Here is a 21490-nt window from a genome sequence, read left to right on the forward strand (position 1 = left end):
AGCCTCGCCCTACTTACATCAACCACCGCCTTTGGAAGAGCCACCAGTTTTTTCATCCCACTTAAAGCCCTGAGTATCGCCCAGAAGCATTGCCACAGCCAATAGATTAGCACTGTCAAAACCAAAAGGAACAACTTGTTAGCTTAACTAATGTTTGTTTCTTGGTGCCCCTAGAATCCTTCCTCTTTCTTTCACTGCTGCGTAAAGTCCCAGGCCAGGACGTCTGGGTTTGGAAAAAGGAGACGAAGTAGATGAAGTAATCCAATATGTTTTCCATGTGCGACTCAGGTGACTGTCTGAAAACATGCATCCATGCAGCCCAATGTCCCGCCCCATGTTGGCTGGGATATTTGGCACCATGGATGGGTGACAGAATCAGGAAACTTCATAAACCACAAATTATTAGAATTCCCTAATTTGCTAGACTACTACAAACCTCACCGACCCCTAGTTATTATGTCATAATTATAACTGCGTTATGACCCAGATTTACCTGGAGTACTGAAAAGCCTTGCATCATTCCTGGAAGACGAAGAGGTATCTTTACAAGGGGATAGCATCAACAGAACGTCACTTTAAGTGACATTCTGGTGGCCTATGCCCTTCTCCATTTCTACAAAACTCCTTGTAAATACAGCCCCTTTACACACATCGCATCGCAAAATTAAGGAATCGCAAAATTTGTCATTCCTTAATTTTGCGCAAGCATTGCGATTCCTTAAATGCTATGTAAGAAGCAATCAAGTTTTGCGATTTCACACTAAGAAATCGCAAATTAAAACCAGCTTGTAGTTGCTGGTAATTTGCGATTTCTTTTACAAATGCACTTTTTGGCATTTGTAAAGGTGCCATGTGGCGCTCATACATGCCCTTAGGGCATGTATGTGCTCCATATGCGCACACATGTAAATTTCAGGTGGTGCAGCAGGGTGTCCTTAAGACACCCTTGCACCCTTGAAATTATTCTCAATTTGCGATTAGCAAATTGTGAATCGCAAATTGAGAATAACTTCCCATTCCTTCCTATGGGCCTCCTGGCCCATACAAATGAATGGGAAAATATTCCTTAATTGCGATTCACAATTTGCTAATCGCAATTAAGGAATATTAGGAAATTGCTAAAAAATTGCGATTTTCTACATACATCCCATTTTGCAATTCTCAAATAGCGATTCTCAAAAAATCGCTATTTGAGAATCGCAAACATGGATGTTGATGCATCTGCCCCTTAGTGTGAAAGGGGCGTGCAATTGGTGTTGCTGTGGGCGTTCCACTGCAACATCCATTGCTTATTGATGCTGTCCAGATTTACAAGGAGGTGCGAATCTGAGGCAGCGCCAAAAACTAACACCATGCATGAGCAATGATGAAATGAGGAAAAAAACTTTTATCTCTCCTCATTTTTGCTTTTTCAATGTGTGCTGCATTCTGCAGCACACACAGAAAGAGCAAATCGCCATTAATGATTGTTTATGTGCAGGAAGGTGTCCCTTCCCGCACATAAACAATCATTAAATAATGACGATTTACTACTTTTATGTGTGCTACATTCTGCAGCGCACATGGAAGTAACAAATCACTGTTCCAGACTGTTTATGCGCAGGAAGGTACACCTTCCTGCACATAAACAATCACTCCTTGCAATGCAGGCCCCCTTGAACTATGGTGCTAGGGTACCTGCGTTGGCGCTAGGCAGCTAATTTTAGCGCCAGCACTAGGGAAAACACAGAGGTGCGCCGTATTGAGGTTCCGTGAATTCTGAACCTGGGTCATAAAGGTCGTGGTTCTGTTACGATTTTGGTAACAGCGAACCGTAAACAGTGAGTTCAGCAAGTATGAGTGTTTTCATCATGTCACACCGATGGATTCACTGTGTATTTGAAGATTTCGTTCTGAACCATGGGTTCCATTTTGTGCATGGCAGCCATTTTGTAGTTGCCCTCACATAGGCTGATGACTTTAGCTGACTGCTGGATGACCTGAGTGAACTGACCCTGTTGCCTGAAGCTGACCTTGTTAGACCAGTTTCTTGCCCAGTAGCTGATCAAGATTAAGGATCAGAGCACAGGAGATTGTAAAGTTTGGTATACACATACACACCCCTTATCCTACCTCTCATCTGTTTCTGTTCCTTCTTTTTATGACCTGTTTACGATATGGGTTTGTCCAGCTTGTGTAAGAAGGAATGTTGGGGTTTTTGCATGCTTGCAAAAGCTAGGACTGCCCCTTACTTTTGTGCGGAGTCATGTAACCCTAAAACATATAAAAGTCCTCTGTCCTCTGTATTCCTCAGACTACCTCATTCAGTTACTACGGTTTCTGTGTGATGTGGCCTCATTTATTAAATTTAATAAAGATGTCTTTTAATATTTCAGCTTCTGTGCCAAGTTCTTTATTGATATTAGGAAGACCCCTGAGAATGGAGATTTTGGATTTTCCTCAGTATTGTAAATACGTTGCATCCCTGTATTTTGGAAATGTCAGAGTGTGGCGCTGCCAAATTTGGTGCAGCTCTGCACTCCAACATTTCGTTGTAAATATGCCCCGAAGAGCGTTGAGCTGCCAAGAACAGCGCTGAGGAGAGCTGAAAGTGATAGTGACGCATTAGCCAAAACCACCATGGACAGTGTTATTGAACAACAGGCTAAAGATGCGGTACAAATAAGCAGCCTGCAATAAATGAAACAAAGAGAAACTTTAGTAGAATGAGAAAGCATTTCCGAAAATAGACAACCAGAAAGGGGTGAGAATAGTCACATGTGAATTGAAGGAACTTTCACTGCCTGTTCTGCTTAGAATTGAGAGAACACACCAGCCAGAAGGCAGTAATGAGTGCTCCTCGAAGTGAAAGAAACTGTTTAGAGGTGAGGGAGAAATATTTAAGAAAACATGTATTTACTTAAGGTAACGAAAATGGCGGAATCAGGACAACATGATTTGTGAAGAATCGTACTTTTAATGTTCGTGGTCCTTTCAGGGAGGTTGGTGTTGGAAGAGGGACAGCTAGCCTTGTTATAGGATGGACATGACACCTGGGGCCACAATCCAATGAAAAGAACTATGGGGAGGTGAAGCCAGAAAGAAGGTGGGAGACCCGGTTGAGATTGAAAGAATTGATTAAAAGTGAAGGAAAGGCAGAGGAGTAAGGTAAAGAAGTTTTCTAGTGAGCCCTATACAGGCAAATTAAAACTGTTTCATACAACTATCAAGTTCTGCCGGGTATAAACCCACATATAAGGGAGCAAAGAAAGTGCTTATCTCCCTCAAAAATGATTCACTGGAGTGTAAGAAGGATCCAGCTGATCTAGTTTGCCTCTAATCGAAAATGGAAGATTAGATCCACATGTTGAGCATGTTGGCCAGGAAAAGCAAGCAAGCACTGGCTTAGCCAAAAAGTTTGACGTTTGCATGGTATATGCAGCCAGGTGCTACATACATGTTACATGCATACATACATTGACTTGGGTGGCCGACAGGTGGAAATCATTGCACAAATTCTCATGAAGAGTGCAAATCCAAAAGGCAAAAGCTTACTGTAGGGTTCGTGGGCTCTAAAATCTGCTTCGCAAAAGCTATGGAAACTATCCTATTTACTGAATAACGGCTAGAAGAAGGCGAAAACAAAGGTCATTGAGGAAATAACGCCCGCCCCAAAGGTGCAAAGGATTACATAGAGAACAATGTGTTTCTTTATACAGTGATGATAATGGTATGCTATGTCACCCCAGAGAAGGCCTGCAAAATATGCATAGTCGCATCCCCCAAGGACACACCATGAACAAACATGGACCTCAGAATAGCCTCAAAACAGATCAGCTACTGCTGCAGAGAATGTAATGTATACTTAGGTAGTGTACTCTTTACCTTATCTGGTTTGTAGTGCCAATAAGGGGGCATATAATATGATCATGTCGTGTCCTGTACCCGGGTAAATGCAGTGCTGATGTCTATCTAAACTGGGCACTCTAGTCCGACTTTGTAGTACTGCACTCTGGTAAATTCAGTGCCTGCGAATGTTTCTACTAGGATCTATAGTAAGAAACTGTGATAATGTGACCTGATACATCCAGTACTGATGCTTATCTTCATAGGGACCTCTTGGTATAACTTGTAGCACCCCAACCTGGACCATCGAGTACTAAAGCCTAGTTCCACATGGTCCTCTAGTAAAAGGCAAAATACTACCTACTCATACATCCAGTTCTGGTAAATATCTCCGTTGGGACCTCTAATAACAAAAGTTACTGCACTCTAATGCCACACGTAGCCCCCTTGTAGCGTTACTAGTATGTGGTTGTTGATTAGTGCAGCTGCCATCTTTTGAGACTAGGAGGCGACCACACCAATTGGACTATATTGGATCTCAATGTGAGAATAGGGAGAGGTTACCCGGAAAGCCAGCTCCTCTTGTTGGAGGGAAACTGTGGGGCGCGACGAAGTAGGGAAGGACACAATCAATTTGTTCTGATCCTACACATACCCACAAACCTTTGCATAGTTTATCACTTCTTTATAATTTTCAAAGGAATTATAATTTAAGTACTAGATCATGTGCAAAACCTTGCTCAGACCTGGCATATTTTGCCACTTATTTCTGTTGATAACAGTTTTAGGTAATCTACATCTTCCTGCAGATTGCTTACTTTATGAACACTGTTTCTAGGCTTCAGGTCTGGAATATTTTGTCCTCAGACTGACTTTTCAGCAGTGAGTCCCCAGTGCCATAGGTCACTACACCTATGACTCCACCTCCAGACATGATGTCACCAGGGTATTAGGTGCTAACTGGCATTGTGGCGTAATTTTCTGTTTTTAAACTCCTCATTACCATGGTCTGAAGCTCTCTCTTGGTGTCTCACTAACAAATTCTTCAGTTATTCAACAGCATCTAGGTCAAATATCTCCTCAAAGGACTTCAGGTTTCAAGCCTTGTTATACAATGCCACGAGAAAAATGCCTCTTTGGAACCAACATGATGACTGTAAATGGTGTTTGCTTTAGGGATATGACGCCGCTGCCTGTGACTCTTGCCCCTCCAAGCATCCAAGGGACACCAGGCAATGGAAAGCCAAGTTTTGTTTGTCTACGGCTTGCAGGGAGACTCCCAAGTGGCATCCCTCTGCTAAAGGTGAGTCACCTTTACAGAGAACATTCTTCTCAACAATATTCCCACAAAAAACACAAACATCACCATCCTTTGACCCAAGTTGGACTGCAGCTGCCATGATGTGTGCATCAGCAAGTGTTTGGCTGCATCTGCTTTAATGTGATCCTGGGTACTAATTGGGTTGCAACTACTTTGCCGTGTGCCTTGACCTATATTGGACTGCAACTGTGTTGCCGTAATCCATGGCCCAAGTTGGAATGTGACTGCTTTGTTGTGATCATTGACCTGAGTTGGGCTGTAGCTGCCTTGCCCATGCCCTGCCGTAATCAATGGCCCAGGTTGGGCTGCAACTGCTTGGCCGTGACCAATGACCTTAGTTGAGCTGCAGGAACAGGGACAGTGAGCAGCACAGGGACATCAGGCCACACAAAGGCAGCAGGCAGCTCAGGGACAGCAAGCAGTGCACAGTCAGGGACAGCAGAGCGACTGCAGGCAGCACAGGGACAGCAGGCAGCGCAGGGGCCACAAGCAGTGCAAAGGCAGGGACAGCAGGCAATCCATGGGCAGGAACTGCAGACAGCGCAGGGGTCGCAGGCAGCACAGGGGCTGAGACAGCAGGCAGAACAAGTACCACAGGCAGCACAGCGGCAGGGAGAGCAGACTGAGCAAGGGCCTCAGGCAGCACTGGGCAGGGATAGCAGGCAGTGCAAGGGGTGCAGGCAGTGCAGGGGCAGAGACAGTAGGCAGAACAGGGGATGCAGGTAGCGGAGGGGCAGGGACAGAAGGCAGCATAGGGATGTATTGAAGCAGCCCAATATGTGTAGAAAAGGTTGTAATGTATCTGCAATTTTCATTCGAGTTCCAACTGATTATATCCTTTATTCAAACCAAAGCGAGAGAAGGCATTTGCACCATATAATTGTGTTAACATGTTGGCAATGTGGAGACTTGGATGTCGTTCTCTTTCAATTGCCTTCTTCACTTAACGCATATCAATGCAGATGCATACATCTCCTTCACTGTCCTTTTTGGGTATTACCACTATGGGAGAAACTCATGGCTTTGGACCAGTAGAGTTCTCAATGATATTATGTATGAGTAACAATTTCAGATCTTTTTCAACAGCTTCTTGTAAATGAAATGCAATTCATCAGTGTCTTTGAGCAAATGGATGGACTTCCTCATTAATATATTATTGCCTTTCACAGTCTTAAGTTTCCCTAACCCATGAAACAATTAAGGGAACTGACTTCCTATTTGATCGTGAGCATTCATGTTGTAGTTAACTGATATCAGTTCCACATCAACAAGTGTGCTGAAACTGAGTAGACAGACACTGATGCTGTAATTTGAAGCACAAGAATGGGTGCTTGTACTTTGGTTTTCTTGTGTTTTATGATCGCTAAGAATACACCTTGACTGTTTAATTGCTTTGATGCAGCCCATGTATACATTTTAGATTTCTATGGCATAAGTCATGGCAAGGGAGATAGTTCGTTGTATTTCTCCTCAGGCATAATGTTATTGAAGCACCATTGTCAATAATGAAAGGTATTGAGCAACCAATTACTTTCAGTGTAATCGTCGGACAATGTATGAATGACTTTGGTGTTTTTTCTCACGTCGATTTTTCTTTGACAGATGTTTTTCTTCACATGCGCACATTGTTATGAGGTACACATCACATCGCACAACCATCTTCTTCGCTTTCATTGATATTGATACAGAATAACTCTTTGACAATGACTTAGATGGCAATCACATTGTTTGGTGTTGATTTGTCTCAGCTGGTGTTGCCGGCTGGCCTTGTCAGCATGCATCGCTTCTGAACATTCGGGCGGCCATTTTGTCTTTGCCCTGCAACACACTTACTATTTCCTGTGCCTTGAAAACCATTAGAAAATGGTTCTCCTTCCCACAGCACATTTACCTTCATGTGGAAACAAAAATCCACACATGAAGCAAGACTTTTTTTTTTACAAGGAGACATCACTTTGTGTCCTTCAGCCTACTGCTTCTATTTGCTTTTCATGTTGATGACAGACTCACTCAGGATACTTCCAGCTTCCATGTCAGCAGTTTGGTGATCAGCGCGCTCTTCAGCACTGGCAGCCATGAGAACTTGCTTCAGACTAAGAGTTTCTCTCAGCATTCGTCATCTGAATGAATCTGGCAGGCATCCATCTGATCACAAGATGGTCATCACGTAGGAGTTCCCAATGGGGAGCTCCCTGGCTAGGGATCGTCTTACAGCATAAATCCCCAGAAAAACCTCCCCCCCAGCAAGTCAACACTACCTGGCCGGTGAGTTGTGACACAATGCCGTCTATGGATTGCTGGTAGCAGTGGTAAAGACCCTGCTGAGGTGAGAAATAATGAAGTGGGAACCCAGGGGGTTCCCCCGGTTACGGGCTCAGCTCACTGTCGGCACAAGTCCCGGTGAGTGTTCGATGTGCCTGCAGATGCCCACCTGATCTTCCACCCCAGTATATCTGTCCCCACTTGCAAAGCAGCTGATTATGAGCCGGCAAGTCACTGCCTTCCCCAATCCCCCACACTCCTGTGACCTGTTGGAGGGCGAGAGCTGGGTGGCAATTCTCTGGAAGAGTGAGTCCACTGCCACCCCCTTTAGCTGACTGCTGGATGTCTGCAGATGACCTCCAGTCCTAATGTCCTGTACAACCCACCCCCTTACTGGAGAAAATTGTAAACCAATATGGGACCAAACTGCCGGGGGGCTCTGATGCAGCCTCTCTGCTCACCTGCTCGTTGGTTATCTCCCAGAGCAGGGAAGAGTGGATAAAGAGAAGGAGGCAGCCATAATGTCCTCACCCCTGCACTCCTCAGCTACCAACCTCCTGCAGTGCTCAGCTGGCCCCTGCACCAAAAAACTGTTCTCAGGGTCCCAGGAGCGTTGAGACAATCGGGACAACAGGCGCGGAGGACATTTGACCCATCAATGCCATCAAACAGCACACTGCAGTCTGGCCACCCCACACTACCCCAGTCTCTCTCTCACAGCACCAAACCAATGACTACCTTTCCTCCATTCACGAACTCCCCTACATCGACTATGGAGCCTTCATGCCCCACAGCGCCGAGGTACCCCTCTTCCCACAGGTAGAACCCAGCACGAGCTCAAGAACAGCCCTGGGATCCAGCATGCCACCTTTGCCCACCACCACCCGGCTTTCTACCCCTGCAGCCATCACCAGCTCGGGATCCCTCCAGGCCCAAGATCACCTCCCATGAGTGCAACAGCACCCTGAAGTTCTGGCTGAACGAGCATCGCAACAACCCAAGCAATGGCAAGAAGATCATGCTCTGTAAATATGTCATATATAGTTGTCCAACCCTAATCACTTCAACTGTTATTAAAATGTAATCTTGAGTGAATTTGCAACCTGTATATATGTAACTCTAACCACAGGTATCTGTATTAGACATATGTACTTGCTACCATTCTTTTTTAGTTTAGAGTTTATCTGTTACGTATCTTCTATGTAATTCATGTACTCTGAAGTAATATGACTGGTTCTATTGTAAAGTGCTCTGACATCTCCGTGTAAAGTTCACACTATATAAAAATGCATTAATTAATATGTACGTCAATAACCCTGTAACATATTGCTTCCTCATCATTGAATTCATTGTATTTACAGTGTTTGATGAGTGTATCCAGTCTCTCAAGAAATGTGTCGATGGTTTCACCAACTTTCTGTCATTCTAGACTGAAAATGTAACTTTCGTAATTACATTCGGCATTGGATTGAATTTGAGATTCAGGGTGTTTTCATCTGAAAGTGTGAAACTTCATCAGCTTTTTTATGGCTTCTTTTACACCTTCACCAGCTAGATTTTATAAGTATTTGATCATCTTCTTGCTTTATGTTTCTTCTAGTGCATCAATGAAATCATCAAATGTCTCTATCCAAGCAGTCTATCGTTTGCCAATATTTAGCTTTTTGGCCAATATTTAGCTTTTTGGCAGTGTCAAATGGCGATGATGGATTCAAGAAGGCAGCAGCATTGTAACCATTTATGGGAGTGGCTGACATTGAGGGTGGAGTTCTCTCCAATACTGTCTGCTGTCCATTAGGATCCACTTCATCCATACGATCACTAAGGCCCTGTAATGTGCTGGCCTCTGGGTCATCGTGGACAGTCTGTGGAACGAACTGTAAACTCTTTCATGGTCTACATTGAAACCCTTCACCTTTTTGTAGACTTGTGAAGTTGTGCTGAGCTGGCACCCGCCAACTTTGGTGTATTCTTCAGGTATTGGATAGCTCAGTAAGCACAACCCTGTGTTTCTGCCTGTGTCTGCCCACCACTGTGGTCGTGGAGCTCTTCTTTTCAAAGCTCTGCCATGTGCAATGACAGTTTACTTTATTATCAATTGTTCTGTCAGCTAGCGCTTTCATGTATTCTACTTGTACTTGACTATGACAGTCTTTTGCGCTTCTTTTCTGTATCTGTTTGCATCTGCTTTAAGTGTTATCTCTCAATATGATGTATAGCTCTATGCTGTGTAGTAGTGTGGTACCTCTCCAGCAGGTTCTTGGCCAACAATGTGTAGATTTCTCAATTATGCTTTTGCTATCTTTAATGTTTTACACTGGCTGGAGATGCGCTTTAACTCCACATATGCCCTGAGTCGATTCGGTATCTCGACTAAGGCACACGTGGCTTGCACAAGTAGATTGCTGGACCATAGCAAACTCTCTGTAGGAAAGCACGGTCGATCTTCAAGTTATTTATCCCCTATCTCTTTGCAGTTGTAGCATCATCCCCAGCCTGGGTACTCGCCCATGACTATGCCATACACGGAGCTTGGTATTACTATTCTTTATTCGTCTTTATTTAACCGTGAATCCAACATTCTAAACTTGCATTCACTAGACTATGTTACAGTCGTATGGAGTCCATCAAGAGAGAAAAGGGTTCAGTCATTGCTAAATCACACAACACTACAGAGTTGGCACTGGAGAAGAAACATAGGAGTGGTCACTGGGGGGAGGTAAAAATAGGTAGTAGAATTGATCTGTTTAAGGTAAGCTGTGCAACAGGTGTCAGGTGTGACATTGCCAGGACTACATTGTGGAACATTGCATCATAAGGGTAAGTAATATAAAAAAATTACAGCAAAACGTTAATCAGGGTAGAGGTAATTTAATTAAATACAATGTATTTTTTTTAAGAGTGTCTCAAAATGACGTAATGTTGTGGAGGCGATGTCGTGACCCAGATGTAGTGACATACATGTCCGAAGCATCGATTTTTAGGTGCCGCCTAGTGACACAGCGCATGCGTTGTTCAGTTGCGAGACTATTGTCGTTGGTTTTGCTTCGGTAGCGGGGTGTAAGCTCCACCCATGCTTCTGATTGTGATTGGTGCGCACCAAAAATTAGAGCTTTTAATTGGAATGGCGGCATGTTTGTACCCTCCCTGTCTCCTGTTTGCCGTGCCTGCCCGGACAGGAGATGTGCATGCATACGGTGATGTGCATGGCGCGCTTCCACTTTCTTCTCGCGGGTGTCTATCTTTGATCACAGCGTTGCAGCACAGCGCGCGCATGGTGCGCTTTCACTTTCTTTTACTCCATATTGCCTGACCTCGCCCTCGCATGGATGCCGTAGCGAGCCTAAATAAGATTGTTTGTATGGTGCATCAATGGTTTCCCGCTTTGCATTTATGACGCTACTTTGTTCAAGTTGCTCCAAAGAGGTGAACTTGGGAAAGCAGGTTTCGTTGGAAGTTCATTTAATTTAAAAACACATCTTAAAGGAGTCATGTAAGAGCATCCTTCACCCATTCAAAAGGCCTGTTTCTTCAGATTCAAGATAGTGAGTCAGAGGCACATGAGCGAGGGATCGCTGGTGGTCCTTAAAAGCAGGCAGAGTAGTGATTTCCCGGGTGACAGAAGTTTTTGTGAAGGTAATTAACTTGGAAATCACTATTTTCCTCGTTTTATAGTACAAATCACATTTTACCCATTATATATGTGAGTGGATCATATTCTAAAATTAAAAAACTCGCGCACACAGACTGCACATCTCAACCATGAGGCTTGACCAGGAAGCATTTGGGCACTTTCACTAGGACAGGGAGACATGGATACTGACACGGGTACACAGAGCAGGGCACTGGGCTTTGAGATGAAGGCAAATGGATAGGGAAGCAAGAACGCAGGAGACAAGATGACCCTGGGACTGGTAAACGGATACTAAGAATATACAACAAGCTTTTGCAATGCAATAGGTCTCGCATTTCCTAGAGTTTGAGCTATTGGCATTGTAAATTACAATGCTTTTTATTTATGTGTGGGTTTTGAAAACAAATAAATAAAAGGCATTGTCATTACAATGCCAATAGCCTAAGCTCTGGCAAATGCGAGACCTATTGCTTTGCAAATCATGCTTGTTGAAAGGTGTAAAGAGCACGACCTTAGTAATAGTAAACTGAGGCTTGGTGTTAGACACAGACAAGGACACTGGGTGGCGCCATTGCACCTCTATCAGTGTGCGCCGACGCCATTGTTGTCGTTTGCGAGGCCTGTTATCCAATTCTGCACTGATTTAAATTCTTTTGCTCAAGCCGAAGCACAGTTAATTCAAAACATGTTTGCTATGTCCACCCACCTTTCCCCAATTATCATTCTTTCTTTCAGTGCTAAAGGCGAAAAATCCTCTGACATGAAACTGCTGAATTGCTTGAAAGGTCTACCACAACGCATAATTCAAATTCATTGGAGCATGTAAATGTTAAATAAGCGGAAACATTAATGGTATTCCTTTTACCCACCACCGAAGAGTAAAAGGCTCTGTTACCTTTATAATAGCCACTTATAATGCATGCCACATATAATACAAGCCATTTATAAAATCCCGGCTCTAATTTCGTGCATGCAATTTGTGACGTCTGTAGTCGCCTGTAATAAGTGACGTAACTGCTCAACTGTAATAATTTATCACAGTTGAGTTGTGACATCACACCGCCTATTGCCCGAGCCAGCAGCCAGGGTAAAAGACTGGTCACAGGCATATTTAAAACGGCAGTTTAAACAAAAAACAAACCTGGTATTAACAACTTTTGCTTTGTTTTTCTCGATGAACTGTGATAAGCAGAAATTAGCTATTTTTTGGCTGCATGTTTATTTTTTGCATGCTTTAGGTAGCTAAAATGTGTAGAAATATGAAAAGAGAGTCAGTTTCGTGTAGGAAAGAAAATCTCTTTTCATGTACCAATTTTTAGCTGCAGCGTTTTTTAAAATCTGAATTGCATGACACTAATTCTAATATCTTTTTTCTGCAAATATCTAACTGCTTTTGATGTGTTTAATTTTACACTATAGATTCTCTTATTCTTTTTGTTTGCAAACATTCTATCTTTATCAAATCTGAGAGCAACACAACAAGGATTGAAGCAGTTTAAAGGAGGTGATCGTGTGGCCATATAATATAAGAAATAAAGCACCCCTGGGGCACAGTACAAGAATATTGCAAGTAACTCAGAGTTATGTGACCTTAAGAATGAACATGGACTTCTGCCTCATTCTTCTATATGGTCACGGAACACCCCAGTGACTAGCAATATCCTTGCAATGAAAGGCAGATGATGCTTTATCTCAGACATACCCTGCAGGTCTAAGACACACACACACACACACACCCACACACACACACACACCCACACACACACACACACACACACACACACACACACACACACACACACACACACACACACACACACACACTCAGACACAAAAGCACACACTGCTCTCTGCAGTAGGTGCCAATCTCAGTGACAACTAAGAACTTGTTTTTATATAGCAATTCATACCATACTTCTTCCCATTTCTTAGCATTGTACTCTTATTACAGTCATTAGAAGGGTGAAAAGGTGAAGTCAGCATTGCAGAGATTTAAAGCTGTGCCTTGCTGATCACACAAATGTCAGTAGTGTTTGGATTACACACCCGTAATATTCATAATGGTAATCTTCTTCTACATTCCTCTTTCCATTACTTACTAACGTGAGTTGTAGGTGCCACTAACAACTCTTGGCACTGCTCCCCAAGCCTCTTTGTTTATTTCTTTTTCACTTATAAAACACTCCCACCCCTATCATTTCTGGTTCTTTCTTACACAAGCTGTCATAGATTGCTGTTGAGGGGCCAAACAGGGAGGGGTGGGGAAACAAGAATCAGAGTGATCAAGATTTCTCACCTACATCTTTGTATCCTAATGATATCACACATTTAGTCCACCTAGCTAAAGTGTATTTAGATTAATTGAACACTCCCTTAGTTGTGCCAAAAGGCACGAATAAAGTGCCTGACTGCTTGTACTTTGCTGGTCTGTGTAAGCATTCCTTAACTGCTTTGACCACATCTAAAATAGGATCTTCATTGGAGCCCAAGCCAGGACTAAGAATAGGTAGCACAATAGAATGCGAACAGAATGCCCAATGAACCTTGGAAATAAAACTAGGATCTAATCTGAGAACAAACATCCTAACAAATTCTCAAGTACAGATATTGACTAGTTATTGCTACCAAAACGCACACTTTCACATGCAGGAATTTCTGTAATGACTCATAAGGATGCTTCAGTAAAGTCGTTAAGACCAAGAAAGATCACAAGGCGGATAAAAAGTGTTCATCCATGGTTTTAACAAATGAGTTTTCTCTCACAAATGGGAGGGGAGAGGGTCTACACACAACTCTACCACCCCGACCGCCCTAAAGTAAATATAATATACACAAAGAGGGGTGGAGAGGAAAGAAATACATATAACAAAGCGTACAGGCAGTGACACAATTGTGTATTATGAAAAAACTGCCCTAACTCATACACAATGTGTGTGACATGCTTCATCATCGGGTCTGCTGCGATGCCCAGGCGTAGCCACGCTCAGGATGGAGCATAGGGAGGGGAAACGAAAAATACAAGGACAAAGTACAACAAAAAACTGAAAGTGACAACAATGTTCACAACAAGAAATGACAATCCAGGACTGGGTACAGTGACAGAACAAAAAAGTGCAGTCAGAAATAGTGAGGTTAAAACAGGCTCCCGGATACCTAATGTAACTTTTATTGGTAGGTTCCAAGGTCAGGATTAAAACTAAATTACGGATGGTGGTGTTAAAGTATGAAATTAGGAACCCCTAACACCCCTCCTTTACTGCTAAAGTCAACATGTTTCGACCTAAGCATGCCCTCAAATGGTCGCTCACATAGGTCTTCTTCAGGACGTCTGGCTGTCCCATACTCATATAGTGCCCCCCTTACCTTGGTCTGGTGCTACAGAGGTACTAGTAGTGTTGTACTTTGTAGTGTTGTACTTTGTCCTTGTATTTTTCGTTTCCCCTCCCTATGCTCCGGCCTGAGCGTGGCCACGCCTGGGCGTCGCAGCAGACCCGATGATGAAGAATGTCACAAACATTGTGTGTGAGTGAGGGCAGTTTTTCATAATACACAATTGTGTCACTGCTTATACGTTGTGTTATATGTATTTTTAACAAATCAATGCCATTGAATAGATGAGCAATTAACAGTTCCACACTTCAATGAGATCTATCGGCTTTAATAGCTGACCATTATAACTTTAAAGTTGCCACAGACAAATTCTTATCAAAACCTCCTTGTAAAAATTGTACAATATTTTCCAGGTCGCAAGGTTTACAGGAGAGCCCTCAAACACTCTGATCCTCTGGGCATGTGGTTCTGAACACTTCACAGCAGCGGCAAATACCCGTCACGAAATCGCTAGAACAATGAAGACTAACAGATTATCAATGGGCCGATGATTTTATAATTGTGATATCTGTTGCAACAGCCCTTTGCGGCTCTTTACTCTTGAGGTATCTGTCTCTATACCTTTCATCTTGTTTCATTCAACCCTATGTACAGAGCTCTGATGCCCCTGGGTCATGTGCACGCTTTATAAAACATATATGTATATTCTCTTATAGATGCTTAAACAAAAAGAGAAAGAGGCAAGCAAAGCCCCATTTTCATAAGACCTGAGCTTGCAATTTCCATACCAGCAGACTGGGGCATCGTAATCAGACAGACACCCCACCACGTGTTCGTTAAGAAAAAACACACTCTGATGATCCCTTCCTTTAGGAATTGTCTTTTCCCGGTTTTCTTGGCATCTGCACAGAGTCTGATTAAGAGTCGGCCGGAATTACAAGCTGGGAGCTATTTATCACTTTCGATATTAATGGATGCATTAAATACTTCAGTCTTCATTAAACTTTGGCAGGTCAAACCAGACAAAATTTAACAGGGGACATGTGTAGGTATTTACCTTACCAAGCAGATGTTGGTGCGTTAAACACCAAATTCTGCAGAAACTTGTAATAGGTGCTATTTTTCGCACCCAACAAATAACGTACCTCATGGTATTATTACCTATCAGGTGTAATTAAAAGCATCAAAACTTGCTATCAGGGCCTATGTTCCCTAAAATAGGCATATCATAACTCCAGGCAATGGGTATAGTAGTTTAAAAAAGACACAGTGGTACCGAGATCAAACCTACACACATTGAAATTAAGCATGGGCGAATTTTGCGGATCTCGCGTTCGCGGATTTTGCGGATTTGCGAACTCGCAATCCGCAAAATCCGCGAATTCTTGCGAATTTGCGGATTTTTTTTTTATGTTCGCACGGGTTTCTGCAAGTTCGCGAGGGTTTTGTACAATTTCGCAAATTGCGAAATTGTACAAAACGCGTGCGAACTTGCAGCAACCTGTGCGAACACAATAATATGAAGAGAAAGAAGCTCCTGGTCACAGGAACAGCACGGGGATTGCGCTCATGAAAGTCAAGGATGCAAAGGCCTCTACCCAGCATCACAGCTGATTTTCCACAGTAGATTTGGGAAGAGGCACACCTGTCCCGCCTCGAAGACGCTCATGATTGTTTTTGGGCTAATGAATGAGTCACTGATTTTGAGCATCAACTAGATCGAGCGACCATGCAAAGGCCGCCCTCTACCCAGCATCACAGCTGACTTTCCACGGTAGATTTGGGAAGAGGCACACCTGTCCAGCCTCGAAGACGCTCATGATTGTTTTTGGGCTAATGAATGAGTCACTGAATTTGAGCATCAACTAGTTCGAGCGACCATGTGTGTGTTACTATGCAATCGCCCGAAGGGCGCAGGGGTCCCTTGAGTGTGCTGTCCATCATAGTGGGTGAATGGCGGGAAGACGGTGCAAACCGCGAGTGTGTGGGCTGGGCCAAACGGGCAGGGCTACCATGTGAGTTCACATAGTGTGTATAAAAGGTCAGAGAAAGATCAGTTCAGCAGATGAAGAGAAATAAATAAGCTCCTGGTCACAGAAACAGCACGGGTATTGCGCTCGTGAAAGTCACGGATGCAAAAGCCTTTATCCAGCATCACAGCTGATTTTCCACGGTAGATTGTGAAGAAGTCACAGGAAGGGCATGGTAAATATTTTAGGATGGCGCCGGCAAGCTGCCAGCTCCATCTAAAATAGTTACTAAGTTAGCTTCAACAGGAAAATCCGCGAGCGGAACGGATTTTCCGCTCATACTTAATTGAAATAGTCCATGCCTGTGGTGTATTTATTTACTCGCTATTGTAATTTAAGATAATGGGGGAAGAGCCAGGTTCAAGGTGTTTCAAAACATTATTGGGAAGTAAATACATCTCAATGAAATAAGAAAATCATGAATCATAAAATACAAAAGACAAAGATGCATAATAGAATCAAATAAATATGAAAGCCTCTTGCAGCATACCCTCAGAACTATAGCAAGTGATGAAGTAGGAAGTGCAAGCAGATGGGTTTTTGCTTAAAACAGAGTTTTGAGGCTGCGCAAATTAGTGGGAATTATTTTTTATCCACAGGCCTGAGTGATAAGGCAAAAAAAGGCTTAGAATAATAATATGTTGCCCCATTGGAAAAATCGAAATTTAGGTTACAGGGCGCATTATTAGATATCTACAGGCCACCTTTGAGACGGCATGGGAGGCCCTGTTTCTGGTGGTGGAAAGGCAGGGAAACAGCCTTTAGATCGCATGCTTTACATCGTGTGTCATTACAACACCTTTGTTTCAACGACCGCGTTGCTACAACGCGAACCATTACATCGCAAGTCGTTTCAATGAATGGTAAGGGGGATGCTGGTGTTGGATTTACAATCCAACACCTTCCCTGCTGTTGCACAAACTGGAGTAGGAATAGTAAACTATACTATTCCTAAGTCCAGCGGGCCCCCTTCAGCAAGCCGTTGAAACGACTTGCGATGAAATACTTTGCGATGTAACAGCGCAGTCGTTGTAACGACCGTGTGGTAATGGCATGCCATGTAAAGCATGGTTAGTAAAGGTATATATTCCGAACTGCAACTGTCATTCCATATTTAAAGTCCCGTATGTTCCCTTTCCTTTTTTGATGAGTGTGCTCCAGCCAACATGGCAAGAGAACGTTGGACAATAAAAAAAATTGGAACAGCCAGCCTGACATTGTATGGTTCAATGTATTGTTGTTTGACCTCTAAGAACAACCACAATCCAGGAGTTTATTTCTGGAAAATAAAAGAAATATGTCAGGCATGCTGAGAGTTTTCTCCCAGTGTGTACAGGACATTTGTGCATTTTTGCTCTGGCATTTTGATTTACATGGCCATCCCACACACCAAAAAGAAGATGATCACAGTCCTTACAATAAAAATTAACAGAAAGAAGATCCAAGAGCTCAATGTACTAAAGCATTTTGCAGTCGTAAACCCTGTGATTCGCAAATTCCCAACATTTGTGAACAAACAATGAAATTTTACAATTTACTGAACACCTTTTTCAACTCATAAAATCCTTTCCTAATCATAGAGTGAGATTTGCAACCAGGAGCGGCCGGTGCAGGTAAGAGCGGTAGGGCGGGTTGGGGGAGGGGGGACTCGACAGACGACGAGTGAAAATTAAATAAGTAATACATTTTCCCTCATTATCAACTGTTGAGTCCCCCCACCCCACCCCACCACCCCACTGCTCTTACCTTCAAGAGCCACGCCTGTTTGCAACTCTTTCCGGAGTCGGTAGACATGTTTTTCGCTAGGCGGCGGAAGCTGGCACGCACGTGCATGAATATTGATCAACAAGAGGACATCCGCCCACAGTTCATTCAGGGATGCAAGCCCATCTCACTTCAACACCAAAATCTATGCCAAGCAGGAATTTCCCTAGATGAAATCTTGTTCCTCGCACGCTCAACTGAGCTCTCCAACAAGACATAAGGGCGGCCACCGAGGCCGATGACACCCTCCAGAAGGTGAAAGAAGCCATGACACGGGTGCAGTGGCCCTGCTTCCTCCAAGGATCCAAACTGATGGTAGCGGATGAACAGAACACTCATCGTCAACTCTGCAGAGTCCGACACGAGCTGAGCATGAGTGGTTCTGGACTGGTACTACGAAGACAGAGAATTGTCATCCCCAAAAGCATCTAGGAATGGATGGTCACGCTCACGCACCAAGGACACCAAGGGGCAGCCAAGACCAAAGGGAGGCTCAAAGTGAAAGTCTTGCCAGTTGCCGGCAGGGTGGAACGCAGCACCCACACCTCCTCTGCTGTGTCGAAAGGGAACCCTTCGTCTTCAAGACTGCTCTTTTCACATCTTTGGGTGAGGAGGTGTCACGCTGTACTTCCTTGAACCATGCCCCAATCCTCACCACCGTGTGTCGGCCGCGTTTGCATTTATACAATGGGATCAGCATAAGAGGATATGAGGGGCATACATAACACATAATTGTATCTGGATAGTGGTTAACAACATGGAATTGTGCACCTCAGGGTTTTCATCAATTCACTCTTGCTTTTGATGTTAGGTGGATCCATCTATAATTCTATATATACTTAATCATAGGGTTTATATTATCGAATGGATCAAATATTGGGTATGTAGTCCCAGTGCGTAATACAAAATGATAGGGCCCCTGCAGAATGGGATGAGGGGCCCATGTGCCTCTTATATCTCACAGATATTCATTGATTTTCAGCTACATAGAGACCCAAAAGAGGGCTTGTTAAGGAAGGGTTAGCCCCCCTGCGCCACAGGGGCTGCATGGTCCTCTGTTACGCCACTGTGTAGTTACACATGCATCAGATAAGGGACATACTAAAGTCTTACAAGCATCAGGCTTAGTGCACTGTGTTGCAGTGGGAAACCTTCAACCAAATGTTCCATGGGACAATCCATTGGACACACAGACTACAGGCAGACATTTCATAGGTATCCATTATGAGATACACAGCCACACATGGTTACTATATATTGCACACATGCTCCAGGGGTCTGGTACTGAACATAGTATGACAGGCCTAAGATTCTGTATTCTAGAGTAAAGTCCAGTTCATAGTCTCACTGTGGTTATGGATTTGATGATGTCATGGGGTCAGGTGTTCGTTTTGGCAGCGGTCGCCTAGGTCAAGTATGGAGCAGGAAGTCTCATAGGAATCAGCTAGTGATGTATGTACTAACAGTGGTCATAGTTTGAATGTATAATTTTGAAGAAAGCAGCGTGACCACATATGGTCACTGGAGTCAGCTATTGAATGTACACTCTCATGGGGACCTAGGTGTGGGCCACATAGCTTCACAGGCCCAGGTGTTGGTCACATAGCTTCTCACATGGTCCTGTACATGAGATTCTCAATCAGTATGGTGTTGGACAATTTCACAGAGGTCGGGTTTGAAGCTCATAGTTTCACAAGGGTCAGTGACTTCAATGTGATCTCACAGAAATCAATGTTGGACATTAAGTGTCACAAGAGCCACAGTCTTCTAGAGGTCAAGTATTGTACACAAATGGGGTCATTTATACTTTCGCTGGTGGCCCTCAGATCCCAAGGCAATGGAGGTTCTGGTGTCCACTCCCTAGGTGGAGGATCGCCTACCATATTTATAGATTCCATCTGCCTGGCAGGAACCCCTGTAATGAAAGTGCCTCCATCAGTGCACCAGATGCTCTTTTGTTGATGATAATGCTGAGCGGGCTACCATGTTTTTTCGGTCCACTCAGTGATTTTCTTTTTCAGAAACATCCCTAATCTGTGGCTTATGTCGTTTTCTCCCTGCTTGTGGGAACCATGGTTGTTTCCCCCACTCATATCTGCAATGCCTTGCATGGAGGACCAGTGATGGTCACCCTGTACAATATAAGACAGGACAACCATTTCTATAACCTGGCAGGCAGGCCATCTGGTCAAGGGTTTCCACTGGCGTGACCAGCTGAGGGTGCACCATTGGTGCACCTGTGATGCCCTACCTCTAAATGGGGTAAAGAAACTGCAAGTTAGGTGGGGATGGAGCAGTGCCAAATTATGGTGGGGCTTTCATTCCACAAAGTCTCAGAATGAGCTCTACAGTCCAACAGTCATCAAGCCAGGGTACAGGGTCTCCAGGGGCACACACATACAGCGATCAAGTACAAAGCGCAGATGTCCCGTTGTATGACAGTCTCACTGAAGTCAGGAACTGGATTGTCTCTCAGGGTACAGGCATTCCAAACATGAGCTCACCCAGGTCTCATAATATGAATTCTGATGGTGATCAGGTATTGACCACAATCTCACTGTGGTTTGATTTCAGGTGTTGATTACATGGTATCACTGTGGACAAGTATTAAATGCACATTTTGACAGGTGACTGATATTTGAAACACTCTGATGGGAGACTGGTGTGGGACACAGTCTCACAGGGGTCTGGCCTTGGATACACTCTCACAGTGGTATGGTACGGGCCAGTCCCAGAGGGGCCTCTGATTGGACACACTCACAGTGGTATGGTACTGGATACAGACTCACAGAAGCCTGGTAGTAGGTACACTTTGAGTGCAGGTATTACATACATGCTCACACAGGGGTCTGATGTGAAATGCCTGATCTGGCACGCGCACTGTTATTTGACTTAGGGTCACATGGGCCGGTATCAGACACAGCCTCACAAGTTACTTTATCGGATCTGCAATCTTGTGTCGCACTGTTACTGAACACACTGTACAACATGGACCAGGTGTATATTTCTCAAAGTCATAAGAGGAGGGCTTTGGACAGCCTCACAGGGGTCAGCCATTGGACACAGTATGTCACAGAGGCCAGACACAGGACAACCTGCCAGGGTTCAGGTATGAGCTGTAGCATGCATATCCATGCAGCTCAGGTTCCATTGCAGTCTGGCCTATTTCCACGTTTCCCCTTTTGTCTGAATGTCTTATCCGCAAAGTCAATGTTTTCTCGAGTTCTGTAGACGTCAGTGTGGTGATAAGGGCGGTTCCCATCTCCAGAGTGCTCTGGTTTGTGCCTCTGAGACAGAGGCACTATAAATATTCACTGTACCCTT

The sequence above is a fragment of the Lissotriton vulgaris genome, chromosome 1_1 (genome assembly GCF_964263255.1).
Source record: "Lissotriton vulgaris chromosome 1_1, aLisVul1.2, whole genome shotgun sequence".
Taxonomy (NCBI): domain Eukaryota; kingdom Metazoa; phylum Chordata; class Amphibia; order Caudata; family Salamandridae; genus Lissotriton; species Lissotriton vulgaris.